The sequence below is a fragment of the Schistocerca nitens genome, chromosome 4 (genome assembly GCF_023898315.1).
Source record: "Schistocerca nitens isolate TAMUIC-IGC-003100 chromosome 4, iqSchNite1.1, whole genome shotgun sequence".
NCBI lineage: Eukaryota > Metazoa > Arthropoda > Insecta > Orthoptera > Acrididae > Schistocerca > Schistocerca nitens.
The window spans coordinates 831,569,536-831,585,610 of record NC_064617.1 but is presented as its reverse complement, the minus strand read 5'-3'; the positions used below and the strand labels follow the sequence as shown (position 1 = coordinate 831,585,610).

General features: G+C 41.5%; 1 protein-coding gene across 3 annotated transcripts in view; it reads right to left on the bottom strand.

Annotated features, from left to right (window-relative positions):
- LOC126253261 (putative polypeptide N-acetylgalactosaminyltransferase 9) overlaps positions 1-16,075 on the bottom strand; it is a 598,235-nt gene that overhangs the window by 507,846 nt on the left and 74,314 nt on the right. For all 3 annotated transcript variants that reach the window (XM_049954469.1, XM_049954467.1, XM_049954468.1), the window contains exon 2: positions 2,521-2,593. The gene's annotated coding sequence lies outside the window, so the exon portion shown is untranslated. The remainder of the gene's footprint in view (positions 1-2,520; positions 2,594-16,075) is intronic.

The following is a 16,075-nucleotide window of genomic DNA, read 5'->3' as shown; positions in this document are numbered from 1 at the left end:
TAATTATTTATTTATGCAGTCATCAGTCGTCTGACCGATGCGACCGCCACAACTTCAAAATGGCTCTGAGCACTATGCGACTTAAATTCTGAGGTCATCAGTCGCCTAGAACTTAGAACTAATTAAACCTAACTAACCTAAGGACATCACACACATCCATGCCCGAGGCAGGATTCGAACCTGCGATCGTAGCGGTCGCCCGGCTCCAGACTGCAGCGCCTAGAACCGCACGCCCACTCCGGCCGCCACAACTTCCTTCATTGTGTTGACCTGCTCAACTTTTGCATCCCCCTACACACACATTCGCTAATGAAATTCGTCATAAATAATCCACCACAATTTGAGAAGAACAGTGATGTACATATCTACAGCACTAGGGGGGGGGGGGATAACCTTTATCATCCCAAATTCAATAAACAGCAACAAAAATTTGTGATGATTTGCCCAAAAGCATAAAATGTCTGACAGGTAGCGAAGCACTTGTTAAACCCAATTTGGAATCATTTCTGCTGGACATCTACATCGATTCCACTTACGAAATTCTACTTGCAAACTGGTAGCAACGGGGAAAAAAAAAAATATCAATTGTAGTTGCTTGAGTAGAAGTAAACAAGTGTTCATTAAAGTTAACAAGAATCATGTATAAATATCCCGTAAAGGAACTCATTTCACATCATTTCGATGAAACATACGTTCAAATGACCCGTGGAACATTAACTAACTCAAACGTCCTGAATTATTTGTTGGATAATATCTAACTTCCCCTGGAGTTTTCATCTCTGCAGCTACCTCTAGAACCATGGGACTACTCGCATTCGGGACGCAGACGATTCAACACCCACATCCGACCATTCTGATTTAGGTTTTCCGTGATTTCCCTAAATAGCTTCAGGCGAATGCCGGAATGGTTCCTTTGAAAGGGCACAGCAGACTTACTTCCCCATCTTTACCTAATCCGATGAGACCGATGACTTCGCTGTTTGGCCTCACTCTCCCAAATCAACCAACCATGGAAGTTATTCCCTGGTGGGTATCACAACGCATGTTTTTATGCATACGCAAACACTCATAAAACGTCACACATCTTTGGTAAAACAACTTTCGTACAGTTATGAACTCTTGATGGTATCGTGTGAACCACCTGTTTAGTCTTAAGTTGTCTGAAGATGACCTATAAACCCGAAAGCAGGCTCATAAGTAACTATAAAATAAATATTGTTGCCTACTATCAATAATATGTACTAAAGTTTTTGATATGAGTAAAAATATTAATAGTTAAATTATTATTATAATCGCTTTCTGTGGATTACTGAACATACTTAAGACAATTATATGAAAAACGTTTATTTAAAACCAAAAGGGTTGCAAAAGACGAGTAATATACATTGGAATGTGGTACGAATGAAATTCGAAAACTATGCGTGTAAACTAATTCAGCGCTTGATCACCACCGAGCGAGGTGGCGCAGTGGTTAGCACACTGGACTCGCATTCGGGAGGACGACGGTTCAATCCCGTCTCCGGCCATCCTGATTTAGGTTTTCCGTGATTTCCCTAAATCGTTTCAGGCAAATGCCGGGATGGTTCCTTTGAAAGGGCACGGCCGATTTCCTTCCCAATCCTTCCCTAACCCGAGCTTGCGCTCCGTCTCTAATGACCCCGTTGTCGACGGGACGTTAAACACTAACCACCACCACCATCAGCGCTTAATCAGACAAATAATTCCGATAACCATGCACCAGCAGTGCGGTTCCGGACTGAAGGGCCTAGAACTGGTCGGTCACAGCGGCCGGCCATACGGAAAGTTCTTCTCTGTGATTGTATTCATTGTATTTAGTAAACGGTACAGCAATCAGTCGCAATGATGTATGTATAAAATGCATATGTGAACCATCAGCTGCTTTTATTTTAAACCCAAATATCTACTGGATACGGTCTTTGACCATCTTCGCAGATGAGGTTTAAAATGGTTTAAGCCGCCATACTGCATTAGTCATTACTTAAGATGTGTAGTGCAAGCCATGAATGTAAATGTATGACACGGGACTTTAGAAGCAAACATACGAATTTACTTTACTTAAAACTTTCAGGGGTAAAATGTAAAGTATGGGCGCAAATTCTTCATGGTCAGTGTAGCGTAATGAGTAGAGACGCGGATTTGTGAGGTATTAGGTGACATGTAGGTGGTTCATGTCTCACTGAATCCTACTACCCCTCGCTTTTTTAATACATTCTGATACTTTCTAATTAGTTTCATAGACGTATATTCTATAATATTCGATATTATGTTAATGCAAGTGCGCTATATCTGAGGAATGAGTTTGTTCGATTGGCTTTATCTACACAAGACAGCTTGTACAACGTGCAGAAAGATATTTTGCATATTCTTATTTCGAGTTTTGTATTTCACATGTTGCAAAGATGTAGCTGAATTTGTTGCAGGCCATACTCATGGCGTCGCAATATTAATGGCTAGTTGTTTATTTAATAGTAATTGGTAGCCAATTTGGAAAGTCTTTACCTGAAATGCGTCTGGAGATCGTTGTTATCACAGCAGCTATGCAAGGTTTACGTTGAACACACGGGCTGCGGACCTGGAACAAAGAACGGATCGTCAAATTCATGTGCTGCACTTACAGCGCCACAGTGCTATGAACAACAAAAAATGGTTCAAATGGCTCTGAGCACTATGGGACTCAACATCTTAGGTCATAAGTCCCCTAGAACTTAGAACTACTTAAACCTAACTAACCTAAGGACATCACACACACCCATGCCCGAGGCAGGATTCGAACCTGCGACCGTAGCAGTCCCGCGGTTCTGGACTGCAGCGCCAGAACCGCTAGACCACCGCGGCCGGCTATGAACAACAAATGAATATTTTCTGACGGTATAAACGAACATGAACTGCTTGTCTTTATTATTTAATGAAAGCTATATACAATAACTGCTCTATATTTTGTGTTCCTCCTCCTCTCTCTCTCTCTCTCTCTCTCTCTCTCTCTCTCTCAACTCCTATACAAATGTCCCAGGGAACGTTGACACACAATAAACTGTTCATTCCAGCAAATTATAGAATGCAGGTCCCAATACCAGTCTATAGCCTTAACATTTCTTCCGCCAAGATAAACTAAATAATTAATAACTTTTTAACTGAAGCAATACACTTTTTAAATGGCAATCAGTGTAACGCGAAAACTGGAGTATGCTGGCACATATATACGCCGTTATTCTTGAACACCTTTCTTGCAAAATTAACCGTCATTCTGGCCAAAGGGTGCTGACACAGCAAAATTAGAGCCTTGCTGTAGTCTCTTTGCATAACAGTCTCTTACATTTGTATAAAACCATGTTGTTGTTGTGGTCTTCAGTCCTGAGACTGGTTTGATGCAGCTCTCCATGCTACTCTATCCTGTGCAAGCTTCTTCATCTCCCAGTACCTACTGCAACCTACATCCTTCTGAATCTGCTTGGTGTATACATCTCTTGGTCTCCCTCTACGATTTTTACCCTCCACGCTGCCCTCCAATGCTAAATTTGTGATCCCTTGATTCCTCAAAACATGTCCTACCAACCGATCCCTTCTTCTAGTCAAGTTGTGCCACAAACTTCTCTTCTCCCCAATCCTATTCAATACCTCCTCATTAGTTACGTGATCTACCCACCTTATCTTCAGCATTCTTCTGTAGCACCACATTTCGAAAGATTCTATTCTCTTCTTGTCCGAACTAGTTATCGTCCATGTTTCACTTCCATACATGGCTACACTCCATACAAATACTTTCAGAAACGACTTCCTGACACTTAAATCTATACTCGATGTTAACAAATTTCTCTTCTTCAGAAGCGATTTCCTTGCCATTGCCAGTCTACATTTTATATCCTCTCTACTTCGACCATCATCAGTTATTTTACTTCCTAAATAGCAAAACTCCTTTACTACTTTAAGTGTCTCATTTCCTAATTTAATTCCCTCAGCATCACCCGATTTAATTTGACTACATTCCATTATCCTCGTTTTGCTTTTGTTGATGTTCATCTTATATCCTCCTTTCAAGACACTGTCCATTCCGTTCAACTGCTCTTCCAAGTCCTTTGCTGTCTCTGACAGAATTACAATGTCATCGGCGAACCTCAAAGTTTTTACTTCTTCTCCATGAATTTTAATACCTACTCCAAATTTTTCTTTTGTTTCCTTTACTGCTTGCTCAATATACAGATTGAATAACATCGGGAGGAGGCTACAACCCTGTCTCACTCCTTTCCCAACCACTGCTTCCCTTTCATGCCCCTCGACTCCTATAAACCATGTCGGTTTTTTAAATTTTTATATGAGACACTTTACAGGACTACTTATAGCAGACGAATTACTTGACAGATATCAAAGACATCCTCTTTAAGAACTAAACCACTCAGTGCTGGGGAATGACAACGTATCCCATATTGACTTTACAGGGTATCATGGTTGAAAAGACAAAATTGTTCATCGTTCACGTGAACGGGGTTCATCCTTTGTACTAAATATTTTCGAAGTGTCAGACTAGAGAATATGTACTATTTCTTGAGCTCCGAAATGACAGCGCACAGAAAGTATATTTTGTTGGAACAGAACAAAACAACAATATGGGATTGTGGGTCCGCCTTGATGCAATACGCTTTTGGTATTTATTTATTTATTTATTTATTCCCAAACTACTTTCAGTGACAACATCACCTTCATCATTGGGTTCTTTGATTTTAAAACATGCTAAAATAGAACACTCATAAATATTGTAAAATATGGATCATGATGTTCTGCAACTGCATGAGTGGCTGTTAGTAAACAAACACAAAAACGTCAGTGTTATGCAGTTGGAATTGCGGTAGTGTTGTGGATACGGTTTTGGTGCGTACTAGGTTGTTAAGTAATTTGTCATATACTCACGTTCGTTGGACGGCTTGCAGTTACTTTTAGGCACAGAAAAAAAACTTTCGCAACTTCATGGAATAGCAGATTAATGGAAGAGTCACAAGATAAAATTATTGTTATCGAAAAAGTCCTAAGGAGACCGGTTTGAGCCGTCAAATCTTCCATGTATCTTTTGCTTTTTTTTGATATTATAACGTTTCGACTCCAGGGTCCTTACTCCCCACTACTTAAACTTTTCTATAACTAGCATAACATCACCATAGTAGGGCAAAAGAGGAAATAAAAACCCCATGACATAACAAGGTGCAGATGAATTCATAAACATGGATTAGAGTTTTGTATTATAATGGCCGGCCGAGGTGGCCGAGCGGTTCTAGGCGCTACAGTCTGGAACCGCGCGACCGCTACGGTCGCAGGTTCGGATCCTGCCTCGGGCATGGATGTGTGTGATGTCCTTAGGTTAGTTAGGTTTAAGTAGTTGTAAGTTCTAGGGCACTGATGACCTCAGAAGTTAAGTACCATAGTGCTCAGAGCCATTTGAACCATTTTGTTATAATGACTAGTTCATAATTAATTTGTAAATAATGATAATATTACAAGGATTCTTACATGTAAATATTAAATAACATTCATTGTTGTTATAAAAAGGGCCAAAACACTATGAATAAATTCACAATATTAAACTTTACAACATTACAAAATGTTATTCACAATAATTTTTAACTGTATTTTTGTAGTGGTCATGCGTACCATAAAAGGATAATTGTGGAATTAAAGTGTTGGTTGACTAAGGAAGTTCGGTGTGATGCGTTCAGATATAGAGTGAAACCGTTTTGAAACAGTTAAAGTTCGTATCATGGCGATTTGTTGAGTTTCTAACAAGTCGTGGAGCAATTAACATTATTCTCAACGTTTCATTTCGGTCAACCTGAATTTTGACAATATGTATGGACGCAGCATGTCCCCATATGTGGGAAAGCATCCATCACTGATTATATTATCGACTTGTAAAGTCGGAGACTGATTTTTCTACTTGTAGATGATGTGATGTTCTGTTTGTTAAGGGATATAAGGCAGCGAACACACTGTTTGTTTTGTTCGCTACCCCTGTTGTACGTTTCTTGATAAGAAGGCGTTTGTCCAAGAGAACTCTTACGATGAATTCAGTCCAAGGATTGCTTTCACATATACAGAGCGTGTAACACTGTCGGCCTTGTGTTAACTATGGAGGTTACAGGGTAGACATCAGAAGCAGTATCACCAATGAATACACTAAACGAACGGTCTTTAAATTTCAGCTTGTATGTTTGTATGAACATTTTAGATTATGATAGCAATGAAAAAAATGTAAAAAATCAAAGGCGACGAATCAAACGAACTTTAACTATGGCTTACAATGAGGAGTGGCCAACACCAATTATAAGAAAGAGCTAGGGTGCAAATGGGTACTGGAAATGGAACACCACATTTGTGTCATCTTCATGTCATATATATAACATCATAAAAGTAACAAAAGGCAACCAAGGTGCACTTCGGGTGTACATACTCTTTCTTTTAATAGAAACTTGAATCACAAAATAGACAAAAGTACATGAAAATAGAAACACTTATTAGTTGCCATCGAAGGTAGCAGCTTTTTCACATATGGTAATGACCACATGTATGATTACTATGAAACATTATTCCACTGCGTGCTTTTATGTTCATGAACTTTTATCCATTTATGACTCAAGTTCTTCCAAAAAAGTCATATCATATAAAGCGTTCCCATATATTGATATGTAAACTCATAAGGTACCTTGGTTGCGTTTTCTTCCTTTTATGATGTTAAAGTAGTTGTGATATCTTATTTTTCACATCAATCAAATTGTAAGACACAGGCATTGTTACTATTTAAGTTTTTTTTTTTTTTTTTTTTTTTTTTTTTTTTTTTTTTTAAATAGGACCTGAAAATGACGCAAATGTCGCGCTGGAACTAGTAGTCTGCATAATAAATAGTTGGAAAATAGGGATTTGGTGTTCCATTTCCATTACTTATATTGTCAGCCGCTGTCCGATGTCTACAAAAATGATGGACTCCCACAAGCTGTAGACACAGATGAGTAGTATGAGGCCTCTTGTTAACTTACTACTGCTCGGTTTAATAAAAAACGTTACAAAAACTCATGTGTTTAAACAAGTATAGTTTCTTATTTAGTCCAATTTTTACTGAATCGTTGCTCCTGTTACACGACAGTTTCTCCACAGCCCATTACGGCCCTTATCCATTTTTGGTGGTATTTGCGGAGATTTCATTCCTTTTCAGAAAGATTGGGAACCAATTGTCTGGACAATCGTATTCCTAGAAAAAATTATGTTGAACGGAGAAAAAATAAAAATAAAAACTCAGTTTTCAATTTGGATCTTCATTTCATTTTCTTCCTTTCGAAGAGGAATTTACCGAGTCCGTTCACCAGATTACTAGATCGTTATGTGAAAATTAGCCGAGGAGGGATACAGGGACAAAGGCGTTTATTGGTTTAGCAGGACGCGCTGCTATTGAGGCAGAATGTCCCAGTACAGGGATCGTTCATGCCACAGTCTGAGCGCGCCTGCCAAGCTCGTAGTACGGCCCACCGCTCCGACTTTGCTCGCGGCGTGGCTAGCATTCCTCTGGGCCCCTGCGGACGGAATGTATCGGGTATGCTGCAGACCCGCGCTTCGGGCGGGTCAGCCGTCCAGGGCCACATACTGTACGAACTTACACTCGGCTTTGTGCTCGAGACTACCAGCGGACGGCGACACTGCAGCCACCGGGTCCCAACTACCTGCGGCAAAGCGCTACACGGACACAGGCTGTTTGAGGATGCAGCCGCCGTTCGGGCGGGGCAGCAGCCAAACTGTGCTCTGCCACTGGTCCAGTCCCACTAGGAGTGGGAACAGACACCACCTACATAAAATACTTCGCAGAGCATGGCAGTGGCTAAATCGTAGCAGTATAATCGATTTTCTTTCCTATTTCATTCGGATGCCCCCGTATGACCCCTAACTCCTTATTTTGTCCTCATCATCTCTACGCGAGACATATGATGGTGACAGTATAATGGCCGCACAGTCTTCTTCCAATACAGCTTCCCTAAAATCATCCAAATGTGTTTCGCAATAACTACCTTCCCAGAATCCCAGTTTAAATTCTACAGCAACATATGTACTCCGCTAGCCACGGTAGGGTGCATTCCGAGGGTACTAGACACTTCCTGCCCTGCTCCATTCGCAAATAGAGCTAGAGAAAAACGACAGCCTCTATACCTCTGTACGAGCCTTAATTTCTCTTACGTTATCGTCGTGGTCCTTACGCGATATCTACGTCATCATCAGTCGTTCTTCAGGCAAGTTCAATTTTTTCTCAATAGCGTTCCTCGGAATGAAGTCGAGTTCCGTCCAGTGATTCCCACATGAGTTGCCAAAGCATCTCCATAATACTTTCGTATTGTTCGAACCAAGCATCCCCACCTCTGAACTGCATCGATGTCTTCCTTTAATCCGACTATGTGCGGATCCCCAACACTTCAGCAGTACTCAAGAATAGCGCCCTACATGCGGTCTCCTCTATGGATGAACCACACTTCTCTAAAAATTCTCCCAATAAACTGTAGTCGACCAGTCGTCTTCCCTACCACAGTCCTTACACCCTTGTTCCATTTAATATCGCTTTGCAACGCTACGCCCAGACATTTAAAGGACGTGACTGTGAAAAGCAGCTCACTGCTATTGCTATATTGTTTGTTCTTCTTACCCATTTGCATTAAGTTACCTTTTTTTACACTTAGAGCTAGCTGCCACTCATCACACCAACTAGAAATTTTGTGTAAGTCATCTTGCAACCTCCTACAGTTACTCAACTCCTACGCCTTCTAGTACACTACAGCTTCATCAGCAAACAGCCCTTTCCTTCAGATCATTTATCTATATAGAGAACAAAAGCAGTCCTACCACACCACCACTGGTCACTCCTGACGATACCCTTATCTCTGATGAACACTCGCCATCGAGGACCACGTCCTGGGTTCTATTACTTAAAAAGGCTTCGAGCCACTCACATACCTGGGAACCTAAACCGTATGCTCAAACCTTCATCAAAAATCTTTAGTGGGGCTCGGTCTCAATTGCTTTCCGTAAAACTAAGAATATGGACTCTACCTGTTGCCATTCATCCATTGTTCGTAGGATATCATCTGAGAAAGGGCAAGTCGTGTTTCGCACGAGTGATGCTTTCCAAATCCGCACTGATTCCTGAACATAAGCTCCTCAGTCTCAACCAAATTTATTATATTCGAACTGAGAATACGTTTAAGAATTCTGCAGCAAACCTGTTTTAAAGACATTGATCTGTAATTTTGCGGTTCCGTTCTCCTACTCTTTTTATGGTTTGTGAAAAATAGTCTCGCGATAGCGTTCTCGCTTCCCGAGCACGGGGTCCCGGGTTCGATTCCCGGCGGGGTCAGGGATTTTTCCTGCCTCGAGATGACTGGGTGTTGTGTCGTCTTCATCATCATCATTCATCCACATTACGGTCGGAGGAAGGCAATGGCAAACCACCTCCACTAGGACCTTGCCTGGTACAGCGTTGCGGGTCTCCCGCATCGTTCCCCTACGCTCAGTCACGGAGTATGGGACTTCATCATCACCATCACCACCACCACCACCACCACCACCACCACCACCACCACCACCACTCTTTTTATATACAGGAGTGACCTGCGCTCTTTCCAGTCGCTCGAGACTTCCACTGGACGACAGGTTCACGATAAATGCAAGCTAAGCAAGGGGCCTAAACAGAAGAGTACTCCCTGTAAAACCGACCTCGGATCTGTCGAGCATGTCTGTTGCACTTTCACACGGAATACACCAACCAGTTATCAATGCATATCTGAATTTGTTTGATCTCTGTTCCCGTGCCTAGTTTATAAGCACTCCGAAACCTGAAGCAATCCTGTATAATTGGTCGCATGAGTGTCTTCAATGTGATTCTCTTTACATGTGAACTGGACGTACCCCGAAGCCTTCCGACAAATCAATCTTCCATTCGCTTCACCGAGCGAGGTGGCGCAGTGGTTAGCACACTGGACTCGCATTCGGGAGGACAACGGTTCAATCTCGCGTCCGGCCATCCTCATTTAGGTTTTCCGTGATTTCCCTCAATCGCTCCAGGCAAATGCCGGGATGGTTCCTTTGAAAGGGCACGGCCGACTTCCTTCCCTGTCCTTCCCTAATGAGACCGATGACCTCGCTGTCTGGTCTCTTCCCCCAAACAACCCAACCTAACCCATTCGCTTCGCCTAATACTGACTTGACGCGATCGTATCTTTCCAATTCACTACTCAGTATTACCCCCAGGTACTTAAATGATTCGATGTGCTCAAGATCTTCATCATTAATCTTGTAACCAGACACTGTTCGGTTCATTCTATTTGCTCTAGACACAATATTACATTAATCCATCTTTGAAGAGTGCCGCTACTCATTACACCAAGTGTAAACTACGTTCCACTGATTCTACAATTCATTTCGATCGTCCAAAGACGACACTTCCCTGTATACAATTGCGTCGTGAGCGAGCAACAAAAAGCGCCGCCGAGTCTGTCTGATAAACCACGCATAATGAAAATATTCTAGCTCCTTGCGTACGCTTTCTTGGTGCATACCCGATTTTGATTTCGTTTCTGTGAAATATTCGCCGTCCAATGTAAAGTACTTGGTTCTAGTAGTCAAATATTCATTGAATCAGTCGCAAATTTGTGAAGATACTCCGTATGACCGTATCTTCACTAGTACTCGACAATATGGTAGAGCTTGGACTGACTTACGGAAATCTGGAAAAACGGACATCACCCGCCTCTATCATTCGCAACATGTCGTTCACGATCAAGACAAGCTGTGGTTTACAAGAGTAGTTTTTCGTACATCCGTGCCGATTGTCTGACAGGAGCTTCTATTTTTCCAAGAACGTCTTAACGTTAAACACTGGATTTCTTTTCCTATTGATAGGGTTAATTGGAGCCCAATCTTTTGGCTATGATCAGATACACATTTAAAAATGTAGGGCAGTAAGGATGCTTTACAAACCTTAGTGAGAGGCAAGTCGTACTTAGAACTGAAATGAAATCATGTGTTACGCCGGCCGGAGTGGCCGAGCGGTTCTAGGAGCTGCAGTCATGACATGGGCATGGTTAATTAGGTTTAAGTAGTTCTAAGTTGTAGGGGACTGATGACCTCAGATGTTAAGTCCCATAGTGCTCAGAGCCATTTGAAATCATGTGTTACGATTAGGCTTACTATAGTTCCGGTATTAGTCCGGACAGTACTGGTTCTTTAGCGCTGTCCGGGGTTAGAAAAATGTCTGAGATTTAAGAATTTTACGACTAGTGTGGTTCGTTTCAATTTTAGACCTATGAGTTCGACGTTGCGTTTTAAACATTCTCTTGAGGCCTTACCTCTCTCATGCCACTGCGGAACAAGAGCACATGCGGAGACGTGGGTATTTGTTCCACTTCCTCATTTGGCAACGCAACAGGTGCAAAAGTATTTAGCTCATTTTCATGTGTGAAGTAACTCGTCTACACGTTTACGATCATTTTATCTCTATTCATTTTCTTGTTCCATCGTTTAGCAATGGGCAAAAGAAATTTTGTGTTTAACGTTAACCTGCAACAGGAATACAAATTGTCGAAACTGTGTAATGAACTTGTTTATTGCACACTATGAACTGAAGAATTTTCTGTTGTGCGTAAAGCAAAGGGCGATATCAAAGACCATGTGCAAACAGATTAACATAGGAGTAGTATTAAAATTACTGCTTCAATAAACATAGATTTTTTTCAAGCAATGATGGGAATAACAGTGACTTGGAGTGTGCTGCTAAAGAGGCTACATTGTCATACCACACAGCTAGACACGAACTCGCTTTCAAAAATAAGACTGCACATCTGAACTGGTCACAAAGTTGTATGACCCAAAATATTCATCTCCTAGTATCAAAATCGAGACAATTATCGTTAATCTTATTTCGCCATTTTATATGACAATGTGTTGTGCTCTTTGGAAAACAATTATTACATAACAGTAACAACGTATAGCTCCAACACAAAATTTGTTCCAAGTGTTGTCTGGTGTCTTTTGTGGTGTCTGAAAAAGTACAAACCGAAGGTAAGTGATTTCTTATACTGCTGTCTAACGAAAAATACAACTGAATAAAGAAAGTTTGTATTAGTAAACTGTTAGGATTTTTAAGTACTTTCAAAAATATGTCCAGGGTTGGAACCAAATCAAAATGGTAATATGTTGTGAGTTGGACTTAAAGAAACATGGTACGTCTAATTACGATCCTCCTATGGAGAAACAGAGTAAGGTGGTTCAATAATAGCACTGTAAAGGTGTCATGAGTCCATAAATCATCACACAAACAAGTGAACATTCTCAGCAGACATCGACAGTAAGTGGATAACGAAACTTCAGTGTTTCAAAGAAATAATAAATAATGACTAAGCGGCAATAGAACCCTTCGGCGGTTGCCCATGCAGCAAGATGGTTGATCTCGTGGGTCGGAGCTGATATCCACCTGCGCTACCACCGTTATATATGCGATCGTGGACAGCGAGTATTAAAACAAACGAAATATTTGCTCGTCCAACTGGTTGCTTCGCCACACCTTTGAGGTTTCCTAACTGAGTAGAAACAAACTGCCACTAAAGACGTCACGTGGACTGCTGGAACATAGTTTGGTAGAAACGAAACTGTAAAACGGTTTCTTGCATAAGGCGGAAACTTTCTCCAGTTTTTGGTGCAGAAATTTTGAGTTATCTTGGCTACTTTGCGTTTTAAGTTTTTCTTGTTTCGCAAGTATTGTTTAACCAACTTTACACAAGGTGTTAGCAGTTTTTCCGCATGTCTTAATGCCATTTGTGTTAACCTCCGGCATCTTTTACAGAGGAGAAGGGGAAGGTCGTACATCGCATCAGGTCATTAAAAGTTGAGCATTAGTTCCTTGGATTTGGGTAGCAAAAGAAGCATTCGCCTAAACCTGTTCAGGAAAATCGTAGGAAACTCGAATCACGATGTCGGACAGGGATTTGGGCCTAGGTCATCCGGTATTCGAATCGAATATACAAATCACTGCGCCACTCCCGTAGATGTGATTTCTCCAATACTGCACGCCAGATTACGGAATTATGACTATTTATGAAACACACATGGTGGAACTCGACATGCCAGCGATAGAAAATGTCCTCATCTACTGCGCGATTGACGCGGAATTTGGATTTGTTTACTCCACACAGGTTCCAGAGAGCTAGACTACTCCTTCGCAGCAAAGGAGCTATTGCGAAACACACATTATTGCCGCTGCTTTTCCCGCGGAGGTTGGGTAACCACGCGGAGCTGGAGTCTAAATATGCGGGCCATCCTGCCTGGGAGGGCCACTTTCTCGGTGGCTTCTCTCCCCTCCAGCCTCCAGGGCCTGCGGGAAGCGTCCGCTCAGGAACGCGGCTGCCGCATCTCCAAAGGTCAGGCGGTCAGCTGGTCTGGGCCACGAGGCAGGCCCCAAAGCTGCCTGCCACACGTACTGTACTGTACTGCTTCTCGCGACGGAAGGACAGAGAGAGAGAGAGAGAGAGAGAGAGAGAGAGAGAGAGAGAGAGAGAGAGAGAGAGAGAGATATGAAAGTAAATAAAATGAGAAGGGAGAAAAGTAAAGAAAGTAAAGAGAGAGAGAGATGTAGGAAAGCAGAGAAAATGAGAAGGGAGAAAAGTAGAGAAAGTAAAGACAGGAAGAATAAGAAATATAACGCATAAAAGAGGAAGAAAATAAGAGAAAGTGACCGAAAGAAAAAAAAGAAGAGGAAAAATAAGGAAAAATTAAGAGAGACAACGAACAAAAAGAAAAGTTAGAACGTGAAAAAGAAAGAAAGTACTAAACATAAGATAAATGGAAGAAACAAGCAGAAGAAGGAAACAATGAAACTAGGAGAAAGAAAGAATAAAAAGGAAGACAGAAAGAAAGGGGGAAAGAAAGGTGTGAAGGGAGAAACAAGGAAATAAATAATTAAATAAATAAATAAATAAATAAATAAATAAATATTAGGGTTTAATTTGCTGTCGACCTAGGCGTTTCTCAAGTTCGTAATTTTTGTATTAAGCGGAGCGTTGGCGTGGATGAAAGCCACGTAAAAACCCAGGTACATATCGTAGGATCAACAGGGAATCGAACGTTTAGATACGCAGGCTGTAACTTTCCTACCCTCTACGTCTGCAAGCATCGTGTAAAATGGGCTTTACGGCACTTAGATACACATCTTGCACGGCAACTTTATTGGTTAAGGTAGGTAATTTCATGCACACGCTGATCGCGAGCGAAGTCGTGGGGGGATGATTTAAGAGGGCGAGCTGAAAAGTAATGCCTTCGAACTTTTTATCTGAAAATTCTTAAAGCTTTCTAAATAAAACAAACGTTATGAACATTCTACATGTTCATTCGTCATGTATACATATTCGCAGCTCTCTGCCGCTAAAGGGCTCAGGATTATAGCGTGTAAAATGGCGGGGTGTAACGTAACTACATCTACATGCATACTCCGCAAATCACATTTAAGTGCCTGGCAGAGGGTTCATCGAACCACCTTCAAAATTCTCTATTATTCCAAACTCGTATAGCGCGCGGAAAGAATGAACACCTATATCTTTCCGTACGAGCTCTGATTTCCCTAATTTTATCGTGATGATCGTTCCTCCCTATGTAGGTCGGTGTCAACAAAATATTTTCGCATTCGGAGGAGAAAGTTGGTGATTGAAATTTCGTGAGAAGATTCCGTCGCAACGAAAAACGCCTTTCTTTTAATGATGTCCAGCCCAAATCCTGTATCATTGTAGTGACATTCTCTCCCGTATTTCGCAATAATACAAAACGTGCTACCCTTCTTTGAACTTTTTCGATGTACTCCGTCAGTCCTATCCGGTAATGGTCCCACACCGCGGAGCAGTATTCTAAAAGAGGATTGACAAGCGTAGTGTAGGCAGTCTCCTTAGTAGATCTGTTACATTTTCTAAGTGTCCTGCCAATAAAACTCAGTCTTTAGATAGTCTTCCCCACAACATTTTCTAGGTGTTCCTTCAAATTTAAGTTGTTCGTAATTGTAATACCTAGGCATTTAGTTGAATTTACGGCTTTTAGATTTGACTGATTTATCGTGTAACCGAAGTTTAACGAGTTCCTTTTGGCGCGCATGTGGATGACCTCACACTTTTTGGTATTTAGGGTCAACCGCCACTTTTCCCACCCTTCAGACATCTTTTCTAAATCGTTTTGCTGTTTGTTTTGATCTTCTGGTGACTTTATTAGTCGATAAAAGACAGCGTTATCTGCAAACAACCGAAGACGGCTGCTCAGATTGTCTCCCAAATCGTTTATATAGATAAGGAACAGCAAAGGGCCTATAACACTACCTTGGGGAACGCCACAAATCACTTCTGTTTTACTCGATGTTTTTCCGTCAATTACTACGAACTGTGATCTCGCTGACAGGAAATCACAAATCCAGTCAGATAACTGAGTCGATATTCCATAAGCACGCAATTTCACTACGAGCCGCTTGTGTGGTAACGTGTCAAAAGGCCTTCCGGAAATCCAGAAATACGGAATCGATCTGAAATCCCTTGTCAATAGCAGTCAACACTTCATGTGAATGAAGAGCTAGTTGTGTTTCACAGAACGATGTTTTCTAAACCCATGTTTTCTGTGTGTCAATAGACAGTTTTCTTCGAGGTAATTCATAATGTTCGAACACAATATATGTTCCAAAATTCTGCTGCATGTCGACGTTAACGATATGGCCTGTAATTTAGTGGATTACTCATACCACCTTTCTTGAATATTGGTGTGACCTGTGGAACTTTCCAGGCTTTGGGTACGGCTCTTTCATCGAGCGAACGGTTTGCATATGATAGTTATGTATGGAGCTAATGCATGAGCATACTCCGAAAGGAACCTAATTGGTATACAGTCTGGACCAGAAGACTTGCTTATATTTAGTTATTGAAGTTGCTTCACTACTCCGAGGATACTTACTTCTACGTTACTCACGTTGGCAGCTGTTCTCGATTCAAATTCTGGAATATTTACATCGGTGCGTGAGAAA